The following is a 19454-nucleotide window of genomic DNA, read 5'->3' as shown; positions in this document are numbered from 1 at the left end:
GCTGCTGCTGCCAGGAGGCCTGGGGACTGCACTGAATTACAGTCATTTCTCTGTGCATGCAACAGTCTTCATGGTAGAGGTCCTACATGCTTTGAAGAGCAGCAGGTGACTTCCTCTTTTCCCTTTGCATGGTTAAAGTTATTTTTACTGAAGCAGAATACTCTTTAATATTACAGGCTTCTTTTGAGTTGATAACTTTCGTGATTCCCAAATATTTGTGAAGTGTGACCTGGTTAAGTCAAGCATGATTGTTTAACTATCCCACTTCTGGATGCATTGTGCAATATATTTCTTTACTCAAAGAATTCTGGAAAGGGTACAGGAACTTTATGGAACAGCTTTCAAGGGCTTATTCAGAAACATCAGTTTTCTTTCTTCCATTCAGACCATCATTTTGGGTGTACAGAACATGTTATGATGCTTATCACTGTCAAAATCAACAATGATTCAAAGGAAGGTATGCATTTAATTGCAATTCTTTCCAGGAGTGTCGTCTTAGAACAGTAAAACAAATCTCTTAGCTAGTGTACCTGATTTCAGACTTGCCCTGAATACCTGCTCTTGAATTAGGTGTTATATTCTTTGCCTATTGTTTGACAAATATATCCACTATAAATACAGCTTCTGCTGTGAGAGGAAGAGCGTGTCAGAAGAATGTATAGGCTTGACTTCAGAACACATTTGAAACTGAGAAAAGTTAACTAAAATCCTGACTTTATAGATATGTATTAAACTGGTGTTGTAATTCCTATAAGACTAGGCACAAGTGAATATAAGGTTCAGAAAGAAGAAACACTCCTCTTCACTGATCCAGTTTCTGCCTGATTGCTCTTCTGCTCATGTGTCTTGAAGAGAGACCATGATGCAGATGGAGTTGGCTGAAGCGAGCTACATGTCACAGCAATGAGGTGTATCTTTTCCTCTGATGCCTTTTTTTGGCTTGGTGGAAAAATCTGCTGATTACACAACTGAGTTGTCTTTAACATAGATTGCTTTTCCTGTTGTAGTCCTGTTCATCTTTTTTTTTTTTTTCTTTTTCATTTCTATCTATGCAAGAAGCACAGTAGTCCTGCATTTTTCAGTGCAGAGTGTTATTTTAATTTGCTTTTTAGATGGGGAAATCTGGTTTTCTTTAAAGCAAAGTTGGTGCTGACAGAATCTTAGGACAGTGTAAAACTCATTCAGTTGTATCAGTTCCTCCTACAATTGTACAGACTATGTGTATAAAGCAAATACAGAAGTTGTGCATTTTTCATCCAAGCTTATATAAAGCGTATTTTAGAATCTTTAATTTCTGTAGTTCTCCCACCTAGCATCTCCTTCAGAGGTTTGATTACTGCGCTGAGATAGACGCCTCAGAAAAATCCAAGACAGAGAAGATAGATCTAATTTCTAACCCTGACATCTCTGCCACCCCTTCATTACTCTTCTTTAGAGTTCTTGTAATGCCCTGTGAAAGCAAATGTGCCGCTTACATCTACAATTTCTGTTGAGGTTGGGGGGAGAGAACTGTTGTCTGTTAACATTAGAACTATTAAAAAGTGGAGCAAATTGTGAACAGCACAGAATCTGCTCACTTCAGGTGAATAATCCATCTGAGAGGAGAGTCAGCCCACCTGTTTTTCAGGGCGTGCAGGCTATGTTAAGTAACATTTTTCACCACAGAAAAACAGTCAGCCTTGGATCAATAAACTCCAGAATGGATTTACAATATCCAGTTGGAATAGATTCTGGCTGCATCTGTTCAAGGTGTCTCAGTTACAGTCATATATACGCTTAACCATCTCCTTAGGCACTAATCACGTCATCTCTCCTTTCCTAGTATTTTTTCTTTCATCAACTTTCCTGCTATAAAGTTAATTTCAGAAAACAAAGAAGAGTGCTATCTGTTCTATTGCTGTTGTCTGCTTTAAGCACGTATTTCATAACTATACAGTGTAAAGATCTCCCTCCCCTATCTGGGCAGTGCAGGGAATGTTTAAAATCATTCAACCTTTGTTTTTGCAATGTAAAAATCGTGTCCCTGTGTTTTTGCACTATTCCTTGTCTCCACAGTGACTCTCAGTTGGTAGCTTATAAATGTACAAGAGCATCTCAAAACACATTTTGAAGGAAAAAAAGCGGGGAGGGGAGGTTGGGAAAAAGAGAAGAGAAAGAGCGTCTCATCTAAAGTTACACCAGCATCTTTAACAGCTGTGCGCATATTAAAGGAAGTAATGGGGGAGTGAAGGTACTGCATATTTCAAAGCTGAACTGTTGCAGTAACAATGAGAAAGGGGGGATGTTGTGCAGAGTTAGCCAAGTGTTTGAAGTACATTACCGTAAGCCAAACCAATGAAGTGGACAAGATTTCTAGCATGTTGCAGTGGTGCCTCTGCGTACTTAATAACAGATGTTTGGTCTCTCTAGGCAGATAATTGTCCTGCTGTAAGGTTGGCTTGACCTGTGTGAGCAATACTGTGTACAGCACTGGAGCAGTAACAAATGATCATAGCTTTTCTCTTTTTACTGGTAGAATGCTTAGCCACGCTTCCTTTTAAGCACATAATTACTCCAAAGCAACTGGAGCCCATACATCCTCCTTGCCTAATGGCTCTGAAGCCATTTTGCTATAATTTATGGGGACAGGGTTCAAAGTTTTAATAATATTTGGATAATATCATTGCCAAAATGTCTTTGAGCTTTGATGAATAGAATGAGAGTGGGCACATTTCGATTCTGTGCATGACAGTGCGAGTGTTAACAGCACCATACTTTGTTCAACCTTTATGGAAACATTCACAAACCAGTTTGCTCATGAATTATAGATATGAGCATGAAGAATTATAAACAGCAGTGGAAAACATACAGGGTTGCGTGTTCATAAGGAACTGTCCTGTTAGTGGCTCTTCTTTATGCAGATAAATGAATTGCAGGGAATACAAAAATGGTTTAAATAAACCCTTAGCAGATAATGTATTAGCACATCAACATAAAATACGCATGCACTGTGGCATGCTTTTGGATATTTATGTTTATACTCTCTGCTCAAGTGGCTCACTGATTTTTTGGCTTCCTATCATTCACCTAATAATTTCAGCATCCTAACTGCACCTCTGGGTATGTTTATCTGACAATCCAAGCTGTTCTTTGCTTTATGTTGCTTGCTGAAATTGGCTTACCAATTTGCTCTGTGTGTTGCTTCAGTGTATGATAGGTTAATGATGTTAATCAAAGCTAAATAAGAGTAGACATGATCCTTTCATTGAAGACATAGACCAGCCACAGCCAGAAACTGCTAACACCGATGGAGCAAACAAGCCTATGGGTAGCTGCTGGAGATCACAAAAATAACAGCAAACTTATTCACTAAAACTAATGTACACCTGGAGCTCAGTCCAAAGCCTACTGAAGCCTGTAAGAGGTTCTCCTAATTTCACTAAGATTTAGGTTGAGCTCATAACATTCCTCATCACTTGGCTGAGAGTATTTTTCCAGTTTGCTTGATAGGGTATCATGAACAAACCGTGGCTATATTGTGTAGAGAATTTATCCACAAGAGGTTAAGGATTTGCTAAACAAAGGGAGTGTTACACAGACAGTATAGAAGTGCTGACTTTCTCCATGTGTAACAGCTGCTCTCAATGATAAACAAAAAGAAATACAAATACGAACAAGAATGATTTTTAAAGTTTCCAACAATGCTGGTAGCTAAGAACAATATAATAAATAGTCTCTCTTTAATTGCATTCAGTAATATTCAAGTGATGCTTTGTGTAATCAAAGAGGTGTTTGATTACAGAAATAATCAGCTGACAAAGTTCCAACTCAGGCTGACCACTACGTATGCATATAGATGGTTGGATGTAACATTGGTGAGGTTTTACATAAATTTCTGCAAAACTGTTAAGATGGTTGTAATTACAATACTGTAATTTCATATTTGATAGCTTTAGTTGAAAATTTTAGCATTTTTTATGACCTGTATGTGTTCATTTATTAAAGATTCCTTTGAATGTCAACCTCAATTGGCTTGTTTTATAAGTATCTTTTAAGGCCTCAATAGTGTTCACCAACTAAAATTATTTCATCTGATTAAACTGAAGCCTAAATATACCATGAATTTCATCACTACTAAAAAATCAACCAAAATATAAACTAATATATGTAGGACTTAGTCTTCCAGTTTTCATAGAAAAGCATTTTTTGTAAGAAAAAATTGATTGGTATCTCCTGTATTTACTTTAAAATAATTTATGCATCATTTTATTCTACATTAAGTTGTTGAGTCTTTAAAAATAGGTATATTTCTGTATTGGATTGTCACTAGAAAATAAGGTGTAAATTTTATTCTCTATCCTTCATCTACAAAGAGAGTCTGGAAGCCTTCAGCCTTAGAAGTTAAAAATACAACATCTCTGTATTTTTCTTAATTGATTTCTGGAAAAACTGTGATCTCTAAGAATGAATTGAGAGACAGGAGTGATAAAGGCAGAACTAGTTTTACATTTTGAACAATTCTAACAGCGGGCTGAATATTCAACAACTGATAGGCCGAATAACAAGTTGTTAACTTCATAATGCACAGTCACAGTACATATGTGTCACTTTGAGCAAAGATTGAAAAGACATTAGAATTAGAGATTTAACAGCCAGTTTTGATTAAATCAAAACAATCAGAGTAGTTGAGTTTGCAGCAGAATTAGATTTTTAAAATCCAGACTTGGAATACCTTGCTGGGCCTCACAGTTTAAGCTTATTCAAGGATGAAATTCTCAGGTGCTACATTTGAAAAATATGTACTGTGGGATACTTAAGGATTCTTCGGGCAAATGAGGAGAGGAGATACATCAAGCCATATTATCACTTTCTGTAAACTGAAAATACTGCAAGTGCTTTTTCTCCTTTTTTATTAATGCACTTATAATTTGTCTGATCTTGCTTTAATCAAAAAATGTCCAATCCTCACACCACAAAACACATCTATCCATCCCAGGACAGTGTATCACAAATATACGATATGTTGTATTGCTTCAAGCCTCAAAAATTGCAGTATGCAAGAGCAGTTTTATGCCCAAACAACTACTTCATTTCCACCTATAATTGAGAGAGACACTTCCAATTTATCAGTAACACTTTTATCTTTGAAATAATTGCATTACTTGTCTTTGGAGAACTGCTGATTTCTGTTTTCAGATCACATCCTGTTGAATGTCCCAGTGATGTACTCAGAAATCTTCCCATCAACAGAAATTCACCCAGACACTGGTATGATATCAACCCTTTATTCTTCCATCTGAATCAAGGAAAGGTCATTCCACACCAAGCAGAGGGACTACTTGGTACCTGTTAAGATTCTGTTCTACCCCATTCCATTCCATCCCATTTCATCCCATCCCATTCCATCCCCATAAGCTTCAGTGAAAAGTGTAACCACTAATTTAACTCAGGAGGACAGATGACTGAGGGGTTCACGGGCCAAAGCGAGTCCTCCAGCCCCCAGGAATGCCTGGCAAACCCTCAAGAGCTGTGTGGCTCACAGTATGTGATGCTTTCAATCCACAAGCAAAGCTTGTCAAACCTCAATGCTGAAGGAAATTTGGCTTGAAATCTGACGAGAATGGTCATTCTCATGAAATTCACAAGACTTGCTACTTTTGATTTGATAGGCAATTCGCTTGGTTGTATAACCAAGTAAGTGAAAGATCCCAGCATATATGACAGGCTGAAAGTTTTACAGGGCTAGACTACATTGTTATACACGCTTACGAAACAGCCATTAGATTTGGCAGTATGTAAGTTATGAATGTGCTGAAGATAACCCCGAGACAGCAAGTGGAGAAGTGTTGGAGATGATTGTTTTGTTCCCCTTTATCTCTGTTCATTGGACCGTTGTGCCAAAGTCTGCCCCTGAAAACTGCCACTGTACGTTCATGGCAAAGGGAGAATTGCTGCGTTCTCCGGTGTTTACTGCTGGCAGATGCTGAACCTATGGGAAGACTGTTAAGTATTTTCGTTTTGCCTTAGTTAAATTTAACTGCTGGCTCTTGTGCCTAATCAAAATGATACACTTCTCAGGTATACTTCTAGTCTTGTTTATCACCTCCCAGAGAAGTGGAATTTGAAGTGACCTGTTTCCTGTAGATGCAAGGGAGCCCTGTGCGATCACCCTGTCCTTTCATTTGGCTCTCTCACCTAGAACAATGGGTGATTAACACAGGTCAAAACAAGAGCATAAAGGGAAAAGGCAGCACAACCCGCCTTGGTGCAGCTGCTCAGCTCCAATGTTTGCCTGCTGTGTAGCAGCATGTTACGGTCACTGCCAAGCCTTGATCTTCTCTCTGTGTGTCAGTACTCCAAGGATCCATCCTTTAAGCAGCATAGATCACACAATTATACATTGTTGGAGAACTTCAGTGTCACTTCTAAGCAATACACATTCTGCGACTTGAAACAAAAGTGAATTAAACAGAACTACACAAGTGATGTTTAAGTATTGTTTTGGTTTTGCTTTTTATTCATACTGCTGCTTTTATTACCAGCAATGCTCTTATTCATTTTCTAAGTTATTGAAATGCCTGTCTGCCTATTTGTCAGACATTTCAGTTTCACAGGTTTTTTCATTCTTAGCCTGATTATAATGCCAGCATAATATCTCATCAAGCTGCACCTTCTGTGGAACAGAATAGAGTATGTTTGAAATCTTACTTAAGAAGAAGCATTTTGATTCTGGAAAAGCAAAATTATCTTATGTTTGTCTCCTGTAATTCCTAGAAAGTTGTTCCAATGCAATTCATTCTGGCCTAGAGCGATATGATATCAATGAAGTGAAACTTCAAATCAGGCTCGGGAAGTGAATGTGAAGCACTAGAATCGATCACAACATATAAAAACTGTAATGAAAGAAAAAAGTACATTATTTAGGAGAGATGAATACACTATGCTGTGTGGAATTTACTTTTAAAACTTATGAAATGTGGTAAGAAAACAAAAACATTTCTGTTGGTCTGACCACAAAAGATCAGTGCTCCAGGCTCGGAGTGCATTCCTGCACTAGAATAAGGCGTGGTTTGTCCCAGAAACTTTCCTGTCTTGGTCTTGCAAAGATTTAACCGCAGGTGTAACTGTACTTCTGAGTACCGAGGTGTTGAATTTATAAGCAAGCTGGGTCTGCTAGTTTTAAAATGTTATGGATAAATTTCACAGTTTTCCTTTCCGGTCTTTGTGAGAGGTTATCATGCTTTTAGCTTAGGCAAAACCACAGACCGCAAAGGGCAGTCAGTGCGTGGCTTTCCCTTACATTAGCAGTCTTTGGATCAAGCTCTTGATTTTCCTTCAAAACCTGACAGACATGTACTCAATTTCATATGTACATAATGTGACTGTAATGAGAAAGGGAAAAAAATCGTTCACCTCTGAAGACAAATAACCACATCTCTAAAAGGACGTGGTTACTTGATAGTCACAAATTAAAATGAGATTCTGCATACCTGCTATGATTCAGTGTTTAGAAAACAAACAGATAGGGTTAGATCCAAACAAAGGATTCATTTCGATAGTAAACATATTTAAGAGGGTGCCTGTGTAAATGTGAATTGTTTAGGGGATGGATTACCATTTTGCATACATTTTAGAGCTCTGAGAGAAGCCATTAAGGGATTAACACCTCCGATTTATGAAAATGCAAGGATGATAAAGAAACAATAGGGGTGACAGCATTGTGTAAACGACATTGATTCATTTCAGAATGGGGCTGTTAACTGCTGGAAATGAAGAAATAAATGGAACAATGGATAGATGCTTTTACCAGCTTGTCATTAATTAGCAGTGAGCACAATTCTTTTATTGTCCTTTTTGAAAAATACAAAATTGGTAGGAAAATACAAGCACTGAGCAAATAGATTACTCTGTGTCACTAGGCTGACATCTGCATTTTCTTTCTTCTCTCATATATTCTGTTTTTCAAACGATATCGAACTTTTAGCCTGGCAGCAAGCCCAAATTTTGCTTCCTTTGAAATCCCCGAATTCCCGTGTTTTCATCCTTGAAATCTTACTGCTTTATAACAGCATAACAAAACCCGTGACTTGAGAAAGGGTTAATAAACGTTAGTGAATCCCCTGTAACACAGCTTGGAAGCACAAACAACAGCTCAATGCACGATTCTGCTGACCTATTGCATCCGATCAACTGTGGTTTTATTTCTAGCAATGCCAGCAGGTGGGAACTGACAACATGTTTCTTTGGAATCGTAAAGAAAGATCGGCTCTGATGGAGAATTAGCTGGAAGTTTGGCACAGATCTAAGCAGGGACAATGCTTGATTATGGCTATCACTCTCCAGCTGCTGTCAGAATGTTAAGTTTGCTTTCTTGAGGCCTGACATCTAACACATTTCTTTTTCTAATTAGTATCTGGTACTGTAGATGCTGATATTTTACTGCATGTCAGATGCACAAGGCTGAAATACATCACTGAACTCAGAGGTACATCCAGGTCCTTGGAATCAGCTTTTTACCTTTCAGTATGAACTCATAGCCTCTCTCTGCTTTTTTTTTTTTTTTTTTTTTTTTTAAAGAAAAAATACGTGGATAGAGAAGTTCATGTGTACAAATGTCTAAAGTTGGTGTCTGAGAAAGGATGCCGAGCAAGGCTGACAAATCAAACATTGGCCAGGAAAAGGAGCCCAAACACTGGTTTCCTTTCATCAGCATCAGGCAATGTTTGGTTCACCAATCCTTCCCCAGCCTGGCAGTAGAGCAACCTACTTCCCAGTAGCAAATGTACAGGAGGTATTTATGCCATGCTAAAGAAGGGGAAGCCCTGAACCTAGACTCAGGTTAATTAAGTTCATCATCGTTACTGATTTACATTTTGCCACCTGTGCTATGATATTGTAGGCAATGAGGGGTCAGAGCACAGTAAGTGTTAAGCACAGCATGATAGAGCATTGTAGTAACTAATATGTGACTGCAGGTGCAACTGAAAAACAAGAGCATGGGTATAAATTCAGCCAATGCTGCTCAGAAATTTGCCTGTGCTTTCTTACTGCATAGCTCTATCAAGTCTGCTATGAGGTATGGGATGATTTTTGTTTTTGTTAAATCTATCAGGATGAGAGAAAAAAACCACGCATGTTATTTTTGTTCCTTGTTGAAAGCGTCCATACAAATTTGTACATTTTAGATTGAGTCTCTCTAAGTTTCAATCAATTTACTGTCCTGCAGAGAGAATATGCAAAATTATTTTGTGAAGTTTGCAGGAATCTCTGGGCACTTGTGGGATTCCAAGGCACAGTGCAGGAACCAGTCCTGCAGGCAGCCCACACCCTGCTCCCAGCTGGCAGCAGTGCCACATCTCTGCGCTTGTCTTTGTTGTACGTTTATGTTTTGCAGAGCAGAAAACCCATTGAGTATAGTTTTCATTTATGTCGTTTTGTACTCCAAACAGTCTTTTTAGAGGCAATCTTGCTAATATACCAGTCTTCCTTTAGGAAAAGAAACGCGATTTTTTATTATTTTTTTATTTTGTTTTTAGCATTAGAGCTAAGTCAGCCACTGTATTTGTTACACACGTAATTTATGTACCTGTGACATAGTCTCTCCCCCTTGCTAGGGAAGGCCTCCCTTTTGTACTTGCATTTAGCTCCCTCTGTTTATAACTAATCTATGCATCTAACACGGTTTAAATTCTGGTCTCAGGTTGACAAAGAAATGGGACACAAGGCTATAAAGATGTAAAAAGAGGTGTTTAGCAAGGTTTCCTCCTACCTAGAGCAGAGATTCTTCATCATATGTGAAAGCCATTGAGACTCAGTGAGGGTTCCTAGTATTATCTGTACAGAAGAAAACAATTGTAAAGGTCCTATTGTGGGAAAGCACTGAAGCACATGATTTACTCTCAGGCTGCAAGGAGTCCCATTGATTTCAGAAACTAGTGACATGCAGAAGGTTAAACATGTGCTTTGCTGGGTTAGGGCCAAACCTGGTATCATTCTTTTGAGTAGTTTACCAAACCTTTTGCTGTTGAGGGAAAGAAAAGAAGTTATAAAGTTATGTTGTGTTTTAAGTCAGGATAGAAAAGAATTTGCTTTGGTTCAAAATGTAGCTGGTTATTTTTGCAAACACAGTGTGATTTTCTGGCTGTACGCACAGCAGGCCCCTATGCATCATCCCTTGCAGAGCCAAATACTGTGCTTGCATTAACTTTTCCTCATAGGTTGTCTCATAAGTGGCATTTGCCCTTCCAAGAAGATAGTGGTAAAAGCTCCAAGCGCTTGGAGGTGTACTGTGAAATACAGGATGGAGATTTTTAAAGACACTACAATTGACACTGAATTCAGGTGAACACAGTGTCTTCCATGAGGTTCATGCTGAACTCTGGTTTCACACGAGGAATAGGTTAGCTCCAAGCTCTTGATTGTCTGCCTTGTTCTTACAGGCAAACTGTTGTATGCTAGTGTAATCATGTATCCTGTGCTTAATGTAGGGAACTCCAAACATTTCTATGGGAGAAAAATGCCAGATTTGGGTGAATTGTAAAACTAATCATCTGACTGGAAAGAATAAAAAGAAAAAGGAAAAAAAAAAATCTAAAAGTGTAAAATCTAATCCATAAAAGAGAAAATTGATTTGCTCTCTGTGTACTCATTTAAGTTGTGTTTCACTGTAATCTTTTACCTTTATTTACCAGTCATAAATATTAATGGTATTTATATTTAATAATCTTTATTTCATGTTGACCTTTATGATTCCTCATGTCTACCCTACCAACCTATACCCTCGTTTAATTTCCATGAGGTGCTGAATTGAAAAATGAAATGAAGTTACTGACTAATAACTCTTCTGAAGCAGTTTCTTTCTGAAGCTGCTAGTAATGTGTATGCTGGGACTTGTGGGTTGAGAAGACCTGTACATTGTGGTAAGAATTATGTATGTCTTTGCTAACAGTGAGCATGTTCGGTAGTATGGAAATACTGGGTGAAAGCCTGAACTGCAGGTTTTGGAAGAACTTCTCTTCCACTGTTTTCTGAAGCTGTTATGTAATAATCAAATCAATGCAGCATCCAACTAATTAAGGAATGGGGGGAAAGTAAGTGAAGGGAAAAGGCTCTGTTGTACTCTTCCTGATTGAAAATGGGTAAGATCCACGCTCTGATGCCTGCTATTCTCCAAGCTATGAAATAAGAATTCTGAGAGTTTTGGCCACGTTTCCATTCATATACTTAGTTTTTCTCACGTCCCCGTGAATAAGTTGTCTTTGACTGCAACCAAAAAGGGATCTTGTACAGTTTAGTATCGCTTTATGGTTGACATTGATTTAAAACACTCCATAGGGGGCACAGTACTGCAGAATCAATTAGGAGTAAATGCAGTCATGAAAGTTACATGAAGTAGTGTCTGGCAGAGCCTTGCAGACACTGTTCTTCATATGGCTGTTGGCCACCTGAAGTAAACAAAAAATATATATATTTAGTTCATTTCATATTAATTGATGGCCATACATAGGAAAACACAAGTCCCTGACAAAATCGAGTCCTCTCAGATAAAAATCTTAAGCAGTTTTAAGAGGATTTTAACTTAGTCTGTTGAAACATGCTGTCAAAATAACTGCCAAACAGGCATCCTGACTATAGGGTCTCACAAAGACAGGTACATGAAACGGCCTTGTTAATTGCCACATTTGCGCTTAGAAAATGAAGAGAAACAAACCAAAATCCTAAACAAACTCACACAGATGTGTTCAATTGTGTCTAGTTCCAATACTTTTTTGTGACCTGGAATATAAAGAGAGATGAGCATAAAATGAAATGTGTGTTTGATGAGAAGAGGTGTTTCCATGGAATTGCATGTGGCAGTAAAGAAGTGGTGAGTTTTCTTCTGACCCTGTACAGAAAGCCAGTAGAGATTCCAGTTTCAGGGAGTTCAAGAGCTGCACTGATTTGACATTCTAATATGATGCTCAAAGGGAGCAAGAAGGAAATAGAAGGTATAATGCCTTTGCATTGTTTTCACCCATTCCAATCCAACTGACCAGAAGCGAACTGAACCACACTGGAGGCTGTAGTACACTTTTAACCATAGTGGTGGCTTCTGTAGACCTCCCTTTCCCCTAAAGGTAGCAATAAAAAGCACATCACAAGATCTTTGAGCAGAAGTAGTGTCACATCTTTTCTGCTTTGTTGACTTTTGTCCTCAAGGGCTGGGCTGCCTGCATAGTGGAAAAAGAGCATAACTTGTTAGCACAAAATAACTCTTAGGAAGATACTGAAGGGGAGCATGCTGCAGTGATAGAGTTTGGGCCACAGGGCCTTCTTTGGATATGCTAACATTGGAACAAAACAGGAAACCTGAATTAGCACAAGAGATTGCCATCAGTTTTCAAAAGATAAGCTTTTGGAGTGTCTCTGAGCTGTCAAATGTACTTACTACTTATCCTGACCTTTTTTTCTTTCTAATCTGTCAAATATATGGAAAGAGCTATAAAGAAAGTAGAGACTAATTTGCATCATTCTTACGCAGATGCTTCTTTGCTCAAGCTTTTCAGTCAGTGTCCATTTTTTAGAAACATGAAAATAGTTTCTTAATTAAGCTCTGTAATAACATTTTATTACTCAATTAATAGAATCTTTCTTTTAGTCCTTCTAATGATAGATGAAAGGAATATCTGGACTTCTGAAGCATTAGTGCTGACTAACATGTTAACAGTTCCTTGCTCATTCACTGACTTTGCTCTGATCTGCCAATATTTCTGTTGAGATTTTATCACAAATGTTTCTTGAGAACATGAGAGAATCATCTGTGAAATACCAGCTTGTCTGCAAGCTGTTTGTTTATACTGTGAGACCAAAGGGCCTTGTAGCTTAATTCAATGCAAGTGTCTGTTGGTAGGAGCTGGTTACTAAATCCCTAGTAAAAGAATGCTAATAAAGTAGATGGGCAGGGATTTGTCAATATAATCTTGTTTTGAGTCCCAGTAATTTCAGTGATATATGACTTGGATTGAATCAAAACTAGAGGTTTGACATGGTTTGCTATCTGTATCTCTAAATGGCTGTTTATTGTGTTACAGACAACAAGCCTCTGTATAAGTTGTAAGATAAACTTGTGCTTAAATCTGTTTGCCAGACCAGATGGTAATGTAAGTCATGATGGAGAATCTGTGTAGTTACATTAGTTGCCAGCTAACAAAATTAAGCCAAGGAAATCCCATACACTTGTGTTTTCTGCTATTAGCACAAATACCTGCACACATTTGAAATATTTCCATTTCTTTTCTGAGGGGCTATATTTCAGCATGTGTTGTCAATAATGCAAAATAGTCTGTGAAAGGGTGCCTACTTGTACAGCCATTGTATCCTTTTTAGGTATGTATGGATAATGTGTTCCTACCGAAAACACATTCAGGTTCCTTTTATTGTCAAATTCAATTAATTATTTAATTTAAACAGGATCTTTCACAGATAAATGTAATATGTGTTGTGAAAGAGAGATGCAGATTTGAGTCCAAAATCTGGGTCTTTGGGATATCTGTCCAAAGAGGGAATGTCATAGGTCTGTTTATGGCTAAAGAGAATTGAATACAAGGTGTGCTCAAATACAACCACATGCATTTCTCTTATTCAGATTTTAATGAAGGAACTGCAGAAGTCATCATGCTTGCTGGCCAGTTGGTTAATCATTGGGCAATACAGAAACTCCTTGCTCTGACATGTGACAGCCAGGAAAAGGCTGGTTCAACTGCTTAACAATATTCTTTTTTCTCTCCATTCCCATGTTGCTCCAGAAGCTATGTCTGAGGCAGAGAACAACAAGCATAATATTTAGATAAACAGGTTTATCTGTGAAAAAAGTTGAAAAATGTTGTTTTTATTCATGGAGTAATGGAGCTACTCCTCTTAGAAGTCATTATAATTCAATATGTATGCATTGTTACAGAGATCTTTTATTTAGAGAATACTTGGTCAGCACCTTCGTATTACAAGTACAGGACTTCTAATAACATGCAATATTTGAGTATGATAGAGTCTTTGGAACTTAGCACAAATTTCACTTAAAGGCGTAACAACACATAGCTCTGTATGTGGTACTTATGAGGAGACAAAAAGACCTTTTTTTTACTTGTCTTTGTAAATGGGCTCATAACCTTTTTGCTCTCAGACTCATTCACGTACCGTTTGAGAGGCAAAATTCTCAAATTATTCTAGCTAATTCAAGCCTCCTGAGATAATAAAAATAAAAATAATAATAATATTCTAATATTTCATACTGATCTGGGATGGGGACATGCTTAATTAACCTAACATCTGAAGGCTGGATTAACATGAGGAAGACACCCCAGCTAGACACTGCGAGCAATTACATAAAGTCTGACATCCTCTACCAGTTCCAGTCGTAGTCAGTCTTCAGTGCTCTGAGGAAAGCAAAACAAAAACCAGAAGCCAAATTATACATCAAAAGGGAAATGATTTCTTCTCTTGCACTGCAGGCAACCAGCAGACCACCTCAGAATGAGATTCATACACTATGTCAGAAAGAAACAGTCAACAAATAGTCCTTTCAGTCTACACCACACCGTATCTGCAACAACAATCTATATAGCCAAGAACTCATATTACTTTCTTTTTTTCCAGGATTATCCTGATTTCAGGCACAGAGTCCCTTTCCAGAAACAATACTAAACATGTGAGTAATTTTATATTTTTTAACGAAGCAATGTATTAGCAGGAATAATTTCTTTGCTCTCTGAGTTGTACATTAATTGAGTGATGCCTTATCCGACCAAAGCAGCAGCTTTGAAGGCTCTATTTTTATTAGGAAGAATAATAGGATTTTGATTTTGGAGCAGAATAACCCCAAAAAGGTCTCACATAAGCAGGTTACATCTAGACATTGTCATAAGGAATTTATTTTCTTCATCTTGATCAAGTAACACAACATCATCTTATTTATATGCATCTCTTAAAAAACACCAATTTATTTATTTTGTTTTATTATATTTGAAGCTCGTTTTGTACTAATGCCTTGCAAAGTGATGAGACAAAAAAAAAAAGAATATTTTCTATTGTATTTCTACTGAGAATGAAAATGTGATATCGAATTTCACAAAAAAAAATACTACAAATACAAGATAGCATTGTTAAGGAACTGTTATGATGCAATGCTCTGGGATTCTTAAATGGGTTTTATGTGCACTATGTTTAGAGATGCAGCATGAGTTGTATGATCAGTTACAGGGTTGGTATAGCATAGGTCAAATAACATATTCTGTAGTCTACAATAAAGAAGATGCAACTTTGTGAGCAAGATACTGGAATTTTCTCTAAAATCAATGCCTCTTCTGAAAGACTGTTGGTGAGGAAGTAATAGTACCTCTGAGGTACTAATGATATTAGAAATACGAGGAGTATTTATAAGTAGTAGTAGTGGTTTTGCTTATGTTTGTAAAACTAATGGATGGGAAAAAAGGAGTTATCCATGGTGTGTGCAGAGGAAAGTTTCATACTATATGCTGAGCAGCACTTGATGAATGATGATTCCAATTTTTTTTTTTCATGATTCCTCCCACATTAATAAAAAAACAACTATTCAAAGGTGAGTTGTAACAAAATACAGATTTGGATGTGGCTATAATGTGAGTTTTTCAGGGTAAGGTATGCCTTCACTTGAGTATAGTTTTACTTTTCAGTCTAATTTTGTTTGTTTTCAGCTTTGTATAATTAATTAGAAAGTCTGGTTAATGGAAGGAAAGCGGCACGTCCAACTGTTTCTCACAGATGTCAATTGAAATGAGCTATCAAATTAATGCCATATGACAATGACAGTTTTGTAAATCATCCTTTGACCTGATTTGCCTCTGAAAGACTTTCTGCCAAAAGTGTTTATTCTAATACAGGCGCATACCGATCATTTTTATCCCACCCACAAGCCATTTATCCTGGAGTTTTAATGCAAAAAAACTATTTGGAATTAATAGGAAGTTTTGCCTGATAAAGGATTCCAGTTTTGATTACTGAACGAGCTAGTTCCAGAATCAGGTTTTTGCTTGTAGTGTGATATATTACTATATTCCCCCTATTAGTGTTGTCAGCAATGTCATGGATAGCTATTGATTATCTCCTGAATTATCAGGAATTGTGAATATTTTTAATTGTTTTCAAGGAGCAGAAGCTCGAGGGCATGGATCATCCTTAGGTGTGCTTCAACAAAAGTCCATTAACTTATGGGGAAAAGTTCTCATTCAATAGTAAAAGACTCTGGCTTGTTTGTTTTTTTTCAGTGAATTTTCCTTGTTTCTCCTGGAGTACTTTATTCCTATTAAAGGAAGCATATTTTAATTAAGCAGGAGGAACATAATCATAAAAATGTTACATTTCTTCTATGAAAGCTAAAAAAAAGAAGTCACAGTATTATTAAAAATAAATTATAATCATTAATGAAAAAGTCATTGTGTGTCTCTAGTGCCAGACTTCTTGCTCGACAGGAAGGAGGGATGGATCTGTCATATTAAAAGCTGTTTGTTGAAAAATATGAAATTATACTAGAGATTTAATTTTCATACTTACAGAATTGAACAACATCCTGACAAAGAACAGAAAAAAGTGTTTTTTACCTTTTTTTTTTTTTTTTTTTTTCAGTCTTAATGGTGCAGAAAGCAGGCATGAATGGTTTGGCAGATATTGTTCACTTTAAAGTAGTTTTTCAGCTTGTTTTTAACTGAGAACTATCATGAATAAGAAACAGTTGTTTCTCTGTTTTTTTTCCTGGAGGATTCCTTTGTCTCAAGAGAACTAGAAAGGAATCTTTCGCAAAGATTTTCTCTCAGTTGTGGTATTGCTGATGTCAAGCACGCAGAAATCATGAGTCAGCGCTCTGAAAGTCACGAGACTTTTATTTAAAAAACAATCTTTTAAAATATAGATGTGACCCTTTTTTTGATCCTCCATGGTTAAAGTAGGGCATTTTAATATTTCCTTCTGCAACTGGAGCTATAGTTCTCTGAACAGAAAAAGAAGAAACATCTGAGCTCTCAAATATTCGCATGACTCCTAGGATGGGACTTGAAGCTAGTCTGAAGCATTACAAATGTTGCAACGTAATTGCAGGTGTTGGCAACGTGGCCATTATTTGTGAGAACTTTGATCTAAATCGTGGTCAATAAAAACAAATGAAAAAAGTGATTGAAAGAAAAGCAAAGAAACTTTCACTTTTCAGAAAAGAGCTGCTCTAATACCATTTGTTCCACAGTCCTCCAAGCGATTCTCAAGTACATGTATTTAAAGTTAAATAAAAAGGCGTACACATCTGATTCCCAGATACAAGATATATTCAGATAATGACAAATAGCACTCTGACTTAGGCAAAGAAAAAAAAAAAAAAGATAGGCAGACTGGTGCAGATGCTGCTGTTACAAAGATATGAGACCTTTACCACAGTTTAAAAGACAAAGACTATTTGAATCTAACAACATGGTTCCTGGCCAGAAAAAGCTACAATTATTTTTAAAAATGTCACCTCATTCACATTCAATGATCGCTGAAAATGGAAACATTTTAAGGAGTAATTGTAAACATCTGCTAAAGAAAAACCCAAAACATGACTAAGAGAGAAATGAACTTCCAACATAAAGCATTGTGTGAACAGATCCACCGGAAAAAACACCATTTCCATGGGTCAGTTCTATTCTGAATGTGAAAAAAATTGATGGTAAAAATAAATGTTCGAATCCAGCTAAAAACATTTTACTTAAAGTCAGGCTGTCCGTCTGCTCAAATATCAAGGAATGTGGCTACTCTTACATTTCTGCAGCAGCTTCGGCCCCTGCTGCTCCTCTTGCCTTGTTCCAACAGAAGCATTTGCACAGGCACAGAGAACTGGACTCAAACTAATCTGACAGAAAGATGTTTTTTTTTCTTGTTCTTCTGGGTTATTTTTTAACTGGACTGCTTAGACGATCAGATTGTGATGATAGCTCATGCAGGAAAGCTGCTGGATTTCTAACTGTAGCCTCAAAATGCTCACAAACTTCAGTATCGTAATGATAGTACAAATCAAGGTAAATCAGATCGTTCTATTTCTTATAAAGTCTTCTCTCCTTCTGAGGGCAAGAAACAAGAGGAAGGTATTTATAGGTCTAAACCTCAGCATAGCACTTAAAGTTGTTGAGCAGTTTGCAGGACAAAGAACTGCGTGGCAACATCTGTTGTTTGAGCAAAGAGGGACAATGACTGAGTTAACACAGAAGGGAAAGGGAAGGTGTCGGGAGCCCACTTTTCCTGATACAGCCGTGCCAATTAAAGATGTTTCTACGAGCAGTTCATATCACTGATGGTAGAGATAGAACGTCATGTGTCCTCTGGCAAAAGTGATCACGTGCACATTTTCTGAAATGCTTAAGGCAAGCAGGGTTTTTGTTTTCGAGACACCTTTTGTAATGCCTGGCGTTACATCTGTAAGCGGCTCTTTTGACTGGAAGGTTTATCACCATCCATCGGTAGAAGCTCGAAACTCCCCTGTTTCTGCTGGCTGACCAGTTCAGTCGAATTATCCCTTATCTTCCCCTTTCTGTAATCGGGGTAAATCAACCAGAGTACTTGTGGCTATGGATGGGCAAACTGCTCTGGAGTTACTGTTCTGGGTTAAAAGGCTGAGCACAGGTGTCCTCCATTGCCTTTCTATGCAACAACTTTATTTACTTGTTTATTTTACTTAAGCGTTGTTTTAAGGTGATGAACTGCTGTATGACATGGCAGTAGGAAAGTCCGCTCTTCTACAGTATGGGGCTAACACTGGGAAAATAAATAAGTGTTGGCAAGTCAAATGGGATTCCTTGATCCAGTGGCAATGCCACTTTGCATCTATGTCAATTAAACAAATAGTCCCACTGTCTTCTTCGAGTTGACCAGAATGGGATCTAAGGGCTAAAGGCAAGCAAGTCAGTACGAATAGTTCATGCCACGGTTTTTTTGGGCCTTGAATGGGAGCAACATTCCAGAAGACAAGACTGAGAATGGGGAGTGAGAATACAGGGAATGGGGGAAGGTGGTGGGAATACTGGTGTGTTTGCACAGTGGTAAGAGAGAGCAGAGGACAAACAGAACAGACAAGGAAATTCAAAGTGAAGAAAATTGAAAGAAACACGGTCGCTTAAGTGCTTTGTTATCTTAAATTGTTGCAGATTATTTCGGGTCTGAACATATGTTTCCTTAGAGTCCTTAGCAATAAAATGAATAGCATCTTTCTAAAGGATTTCCTTGGAATATGGCACAGGAATTCAGACTATCTAGGATAAGTCTTTGAAGATCTTGGAATCGAAGAAATAATGAATGAATGTATTTTCATACTGTATTTCCTTAGTTTGGAAATGGAGAATTGGCTTCTGGTTATAGCAAGGAAGAGTGTAACTGAAGTCGTACAAGTCAGTGAGGAACCAGCTTTTGACATTCTCACAATAAACTGCAAGTAGACTAGCACCTTC

The 19454-nt window shown here is 37.5% G+C and overlaps 1 long non-coding RNA gene across 2 annotated transcripts in view; it reads left to right on the top strand.

Annotated features, from left to right (window-relative positions):
* Positions 1–19454, top strand: part of LOC128082839 (uncharacterized) — a 310058-nt gene that overhangs the window by 278954 nt on the left and 11650 nt on the right. For both annotated transcript variants that reach the window (XR_008207861.1, XR_008207862.1), the window contains one exon: positions 14611–14662. This is a non-coding gene — a long non-coding RNA (uncharacterized LOC128082839). The remainder of the gene's footprint in view (positions 1–14610; positions 14663–19454) is intronic.

Source organism: Tympanuchus pallidicinctus, unplaced genomic scaffold (assembly GCF_026119805.1).
Source record: "Tympanuchus pallidicinctus isolate F22 unplaced genomic scaffold, pur_lepc_1.0 scaffold22, whole genome shotgun sequence".
In the NCBI taxonomy this organism is placed as follows: Eukaryota; Metazoa; Chordata; class Aves; order Galliformes; family Phasianidae; genus Tympanuchus; species Tympanuchus pallidicinctus.
This window is presented reverse-complemented; position numbering and strand designations above follow the sequence as displayed.